The sequence below is a fragment of the Acanthisitta chloris genome, unplaced genomic scaffold, assembly GCF_000695815.1.
Source record: "Acanthisitta chloris isolate BGI_N310 unplaced genomic scaffold, ASM69581v1 scaffold3210, whole genome shotgun sequence".
Classification (NCBI taxonomy): domain Eukaryota; kingdom Metazoa; phylum Chordata; class Aves; order Passeriformes; family Acanthisittidae; genus Acanthisitta; species Acanthisitta chloris.
Window position 1 is genome coordinate 45098 of NW_008649814.1, and position 6709 is coordinate 51806.

Sequence of the window (6709 nt, forward strand, 5' to 3'; positions counted from 1 at the left end):
TGCCTTCCAGGTGCCTGCTGGGCAAGGGTGTGTGGGACCGGGGGCTGCAGCAGTGCTGGAGAGGGCAGGGGTCTGCATCCCCCCACAGCAGTGTATTTGGTGCTGTCACAGCTCATTCCCCTCCCTCAGCTCAGCCCCACCCTAGCCGCCGTAAAATGTTGGCAAGAGCCATGTTCCTGCTCAAGGGTTGTGGCCATCATCATTCTTTGCTATTTCCCTGTCAACAGCTCTCCCTTTGCACTCAGCTTTGATTTTTCCCTCTCTGCTTTGTTTCCACTGCTCCTGAAGCCTTTCCATTCTGCTCATCCTCATCCATGGACCCAATGGGTGGGATCCTGCCCTGGCTGCAGTGATGTGGGGATGTACCCCTGCAGGGGGGACCCTGGGTGGGCAAGGACATGCCTTTTGAAGCCTGGCCAGGGGTTCTGCTTCTGCTCAGCCTCTCTGTGCTTTGCAGGGAACATGACACTGCTGAGGTGGCTGTGCTGTGTGGTATTCCAGCCAGGACACAGCTGGCTGTGCTCCCTGGAGAGCTGGGATAGGCTGCACACATCTTACAGTCAGCCTCAAACAGCACAACCTGGGCACTTGGCTTGGGAATGAGCTGAGCTGGTTCCTCATCGTCACAAAGTCTATTGGCAAATGGGAGAAGACTCATGAAACCCTGTGAATATAATGCTGAGCTCTCACAGTTGGAGGAAGAAAGGAGCAGGATGGGAAGTGGGAGCAGTGCTTCCCTGGGATGTGCCTGTGGCTGATGTCCTTGCTGGGGCCTGGCAGACAAGGATGGTGGGTTTTAGTAGGAAGAGGCTCAGCAGCTCCCTCAGCTCAGCACAGTGAGCTCAGCCACCACCCTGGATCCCTCAGCACCTCTTACCTGACCTCAGGTGTTCCCTGGAGAGACTGGGAGGAGAGGGGGGAACATTAATTACACCTTCAGGAACTTAGAATCATGGGAATCCAACCAATTTGGGTTGGAAGAACCTTAAAGGTCATCTCATTCCACTCCCTGCCATGGGCAGGGACACCTTCCCCTAGCCCAGGTGGTGTGTGGAGGAGCCAAGCTCTGCTCCCCTGACGTAGTGGTAGTGAGTGATCACCCTTGTCATTGCACAACCTGTGTCTGCTGGAGCCTGCCAGGCTGTTGGGAAACATCTCCAGGATTTCAGCACAGATCCCTCTGCCAAAGTAACACTGTGTGCTAAAGGAAAGGCACTGCTGACAAACAGCAAAATCAAGCTCTGCCAGCACCCAGCAAGCATCAATGAAAGCTCTACAGGGGTTATTCTCCAGCTGTGCTTTGTCCAGCCCTGCTAAACCCCCCCCAATCTCCTCACATGTGTCACCTTCATCAGGTAAAGCACCACCAAAATCTGCCTTGGAAGCTGCTAGCAGTGAACAACAGCCAAAAAGAGTTTTCTCTCAAATTAGAGAATAGGGTGCTTGAAGTATGTCCCAGATGGCTTCAGGAGGGATCTGATGGTGCTGTGGAGCTTTGGCTGGATGGCTCTGGCTGCTGGACACAAAAGTGAGAGAAAAACAGTATGAAGGCAACACTGGCACTGCAGCACTGGTGGTCCCAGTGGTCTGTAACACAGAGTCACAACGAAGTCCAGCTTCAGCATCTTTGCATGAATAAACCAAAGTGCTTTGGGAATGAAACTCCTGGTGGCTGTACTGCAACTGGGCAGTGACAGTGCCAGCCATGAGGGCCAGTATGGGTGGTGAAACCTCGCTGTCAGCCATGGCAAGCCAACACTTGGAACTCCAGCCCTTGGAACACCAGCCTTTGCAACACCTGCCCTTGGAAGACCAACCCTTGGAACACCAGCCCTTGGAAGACCAGTCCTTAGAAGATCAACCCTTGGAACTTCAGCCCTTGGACAATAACTCTTGCACTCTCACCATGCTTTCCCAATGGTGGCAGCTCCCAATCTGGAAAAGGTCATGCCTGATGTGAATCCAGGATGAGCCTCCAGAGACACAGTGCTGGGAAGCAGCTGGGAATGTCCAGTGAGGAGCCGGAGTGGCTTTACCCCGTGTCTGCTGACACCAATGTGAAGTCTCAAGGTTGTGCTTGCACAAACTCCCTCTTATATTGTTAACAGCTTTTATTTTTCTGGGCTGTTGCTTGCCCCAGTTATTTTGGGAAGGAAAAGGCCATCAGGATTCTGTGGTATTGCTAAATGTTGATTGTGTCAGCAGAGAGTGATTGGTTTTCCAAAGGCTGTGTAGCTCCTGCTCTGTTTTTCCTTAAAACTCATCATAGCTCTGAGTTCACAGCAGGACACCAACGCACTGAGGGCCACCTCTGGCTGCAGTGCTCGGATCTGCTGGCAGGAAAGAGGTCTGGCTGCAGATGGGAAATTAGCCACAATGTGCAACGCTCAGAGCAGCACAGAGGGGACACATGGGGACACACACTCTTCCCACAGTGAGAAACACCTGGCAATGTCACTGGGAAATGCTCTGTCAATCATTAACTGGTATTTCCCAAGGCACTGCACAGGTTTCTGCACTCACATGCACTTGGGGCTGACCTCGTGTCCCCCTGGCCAGTGGCCAGTGCAGCCCCTGGGGACCTGTGGGATGACTTCTAGGCAGAGGTGTGACATGGGGATGACGTGATGCCATCACAAGGACCAAATAAAGGAAGCAGCTCACCTTGCCTTTGCTCTTCAGAGCGTTTCAATACATCAGATTAACCAGACTGGGAGGTTCTAGTCACTACAGAGTATCCCTGTTGGAGCCATGAGAGCCTTTACAGAGCCATCTACTATTTTTCTCTCATTTAGGGTGAAAAATGTAAAGAAAGAGGCAGCTTAGCATCCCACAGCACCCACTCTGCACCTACCCCCAGGGAACAGCTTGGTGCTGGCTTCTGTCCCAGCAGGATCGGACACTGGGAACACTGGGGGCACTGGGGACACTGGGAACACTGGGGACACTGGGGGCACTGGGGACACCGGCAACCCTGGGGACGGGTCTGCCCAGCCGCGGTGCCTCTGGCGCTTTGTCTTTTGCGCTGAGATGTTCAGTGTAAATGGCTCGCGGAGGGAGCGAACTAACCCCGCTGAGGAATGGGCAGTGCCTGCGAGGGCTGGGGAAACAGCAGCTGAATTATTAACTCTGCCTTTGTTGCTGTAATCGCACCATTATTGACAGAGCTGCCACGATCACCCATTTCCCACAGCTCGGATAATTCCGCTGTGCCAACACGTCGCAGGGAGAAGGGAACGGGGCCAGACCCGTGGGAGGGTTGTGACTGTGTTCTAAAGCGAGGGAGGGATGGGGAGAAGGCAAACTGGGACCTTTGGTGCTTGGCACAAGGTGCTTGCCTGTTTGGTTTGGTTTGCCCAAATGAAAGGATGAAATGATGGGAATCACTGGGTTTCTGAGCATCTGGGAAAGGGGTGTCAGACCTGCCTTGGAGAGGTGAGAGCAGGGTGTTAAACCCAACCCAGCCAGGATCAAGCTGGTGGGACAGGTCAACGTGCTTTGCAGAACCACGGTGGGTGCCTGAGGTGGATGGGAGGGATGGGTCACCCATGACTGGTCCCAGCACCCTTGGCTGCCATGGGTGTTACCTTTATTCAGTGCAGCCTTCAGTGAATTTCTGCTGAGCATTAGGAATGGCCATTTTCGAACAAGAAATGTTTGCCCCTGGGTGAAATCCTGTCACAGCACAGCCTGGTAGAGGCTTGGTGAGTCCTGATGGAGTTGCGGTGGTTGACTCAGCCATGAGTCCTGGTCCAGGCTCACCATTTGGCAGCTCCCTCAGAGCAAGACTGGAGGTGCTGGCACAGCTGTCACAGTGGCAGGGACAAGCTATGACCTCCCTCTAAGGTCAGGACGGGACAAAACCTTGCCCAAATGTGGGCAAAGGGTTTCCAGGCATGTTTTTGTCTCTGTTCCTTGAGGCCTGTTCAGAGCCAGTAAATTGCAAACACATCAGGCAAAATCCGTCTGACTCCAGCCTGTCACATAAACCACAAACCATCGGGAGCTACATCTCCACGTTGTCAAGTCATTCAAAAATGGAATGTGCACTTCCTTTCATCTGCAAGCCTTTCTAAAGGCTGGATTCATTTTTCCTGAGGGATGCATGTCAGAACTGTGGCTCCTGGGAGCAAACAGGCTGTGTAGGGAGGGGGGGCAAGGCCTGTCAAACCCCTGTGTTTACAGAAAGTCATAATAACTGAGGCTTCTAGCCCTTGCTCCAAGTTATTACTAAAACAAAGCAGCCCAACATATAAATACATTGTCTTTTACAAAATGCATTGGAGCATATTTAACATATTTCATATTCAAAGCAACTCTTTCATGTTGTGCTAGGGAGGGAAGGGAGGGCTGAGTTCCTGCATCCCCCCCAGGCTGCTCTGTGCTGTATGACAAGCCTGGCTGGGCTCAGGGTTGAGTCTCCTTTTGACTTCATCCCTGAAAAATCCCAAATGCTCAGAGGGAAGCCAGAGCCTGACGAAGGCTGGGGTCAGCCAGGCAGGGCTGGGATCTGTGGGGAGCTGCCAAAAGTTCTGCTCCTGTCATATGCTGGACTCTGGGGTGCTGAGATGTGCCCACCAAATCTGGTGTTTCAGATTGTCCCAGGGAATGCAGGGAAAGGCAGGATCCCAGCACGGGGGGCAGAGTCTCTAACAGCCTTCCCAGTGCTCAGGCTCTTTGTCTTCACCATGTCAGGGATAGCCCCTGGCAGCCAAAGGGTCCTTCCTAAAGCCCCACCAGCAGCTGAATGGAAAACTTCTCTTGCACTTCCCAGGAGGAACAGACACACGGAGACAATGGAGCATGGGGTGTTGGCTAAGGACACCCAAGTGAGATCAGCAGTGTCTGCAGTCAGGAGCAGGATGACCATCCAGCACAGGCTCCATGTGGATGGCAGTGGGGCTGGGAAGGGCTTAATTGGCCCTGCAGGGAGCACTGACTGTCCTTGGGATGGAGCATTGGGATGCTGCCAACACTGCTGTAGCTGGGACCAGTGAGAGGCTTCCCAGTACAACCAGTGCCTGGAAACACCAGTGAACTATAAAAGCAGCAGAAAGTTAATTTATAACCTGTGTTTTCCAGTGAAATGCTGTGGCTTATTGATGCCCAGGAAGGAAATGGGGCTTAGCCACTGCCTCAGAGCAGGAATCTCCAGAGCATTAATGCCAGCAAAACTGTGTGGTGACTCCTGTTCCTATAACCCATGGGGACCTTCAGAGCTCAGCCTGCAAATACCTTTCCAGTCCCTTCTTTCCAGTTCCCTCCACTCCCTTCCCCCTGCTCTTGCCAGCATTTGTGGAAAAAAAAACCCCCAGACCAAGTATTCTGGACCTCAGCAAGCAGGGATTGAAGGGTGGACGGAAATCCCAGCAAGGAAGCCTGAGCAGGGTGTGAGCCTGGAAAACACTTCATATGACACAGGTTTAGATGGGATATTGGGAAGGAATTCCTGCCTGTGAGGGTGCTGAGGTGCTGGCACAGGGTGCCCAGAATAGCTGTGGCTGCTCCATCCCTGGGAGTGTTCCAGGCCAGGTTGGACGGGGCTTGGAGCAACCTGGGCTGGTGGGAGGTGTCCCTGCACATGGCAGGGAGTGGGATGGGGTGAGCTTTAAGATCCTTCCAACCCAAACCAGCCTGGGATTCTATGAAATCCCACCAAAGTTCCTGCAATTCCAGGCAGAGTCTTGTGCATCTTGCAGGAGCTGTTTACGCTGAGAAAGCACAATTTGGAGGAGCTTTCTGCTCTCTCTGGGCAACCAAACCTATCAGCTCTTGCTCTTCCTGCTGCAGTTCAAGATGAAACTGATTGTCTCTTTGTGGTTCCACCTCTGTCTCACAGCCTTCACTGCCGTCTTGCACTCTGCTTGTTTAAAAACAAAGTTTCTGTGGGTTTTTTTATACTTTATTCACTGAGATCAAACTAACTGATAAGAGGAAACCTAAACCTTGGTGCTCAGTGGCGTCAGGGCTGGGTCTGAGCCATCACCTGGGAAAGCCCGTCCTGGTGCTGTGAGTCAGGTTCTGCTCTGCCCCATTCTCCCTCTGACTTCAAAACAGGCTCCTTCTCCATGTACTCTGTTTAAAACCTCCCAGCATAGGTGGTAGGCTGAGCACTGCAGGGTGCCTGGTGTCTTTGGGGCACCACAGCTCCAGCTGTGCCCACTGATGTTGTGGGGTAGCTCTGCAGCATGTGAGGGACATACCCGGCTCCAGTCCCAAACCAGCCCTGACCCTCAAACCCCACACTGACCCTGTCTGGCTGCTGAGCTGCTGCTCTGGGCTAAGAACTCAGAAGGAGAAAACTAATTAAGCAAATAAACTGGTTAAATGAGAAGATGGTGACCGTCTCAGGACACGTCTGTGCTCAGCAGCTGTTGCCTTTACAAGTGTTCAAACCCTGACCAGCATGGGATTCTAAATGATTCTAAATGATTAATGCTATCTCCACACTGCAAGGAAATGAAAAAGTGTAACCTGGAGCAGTCTAAGGAAGAATTGGATGTGGCACTCTGTGCTCTGGGCTAGCTGACAAGGTGATGATGGGTCACAGGTTGGACTCGGTGGGCTTGAAGCTCTTTTCCAGCCTCAGTGATTCTGTGATTTGCCTAAAACTTCTGTATTAATTCGAAGCAGCAATCAGCAGGGATCTCCTGGGTCCCTGAGGTGTCACTTCAGGGCTAGTGTGGGTGCTGAGACCTCCTCCTGACCT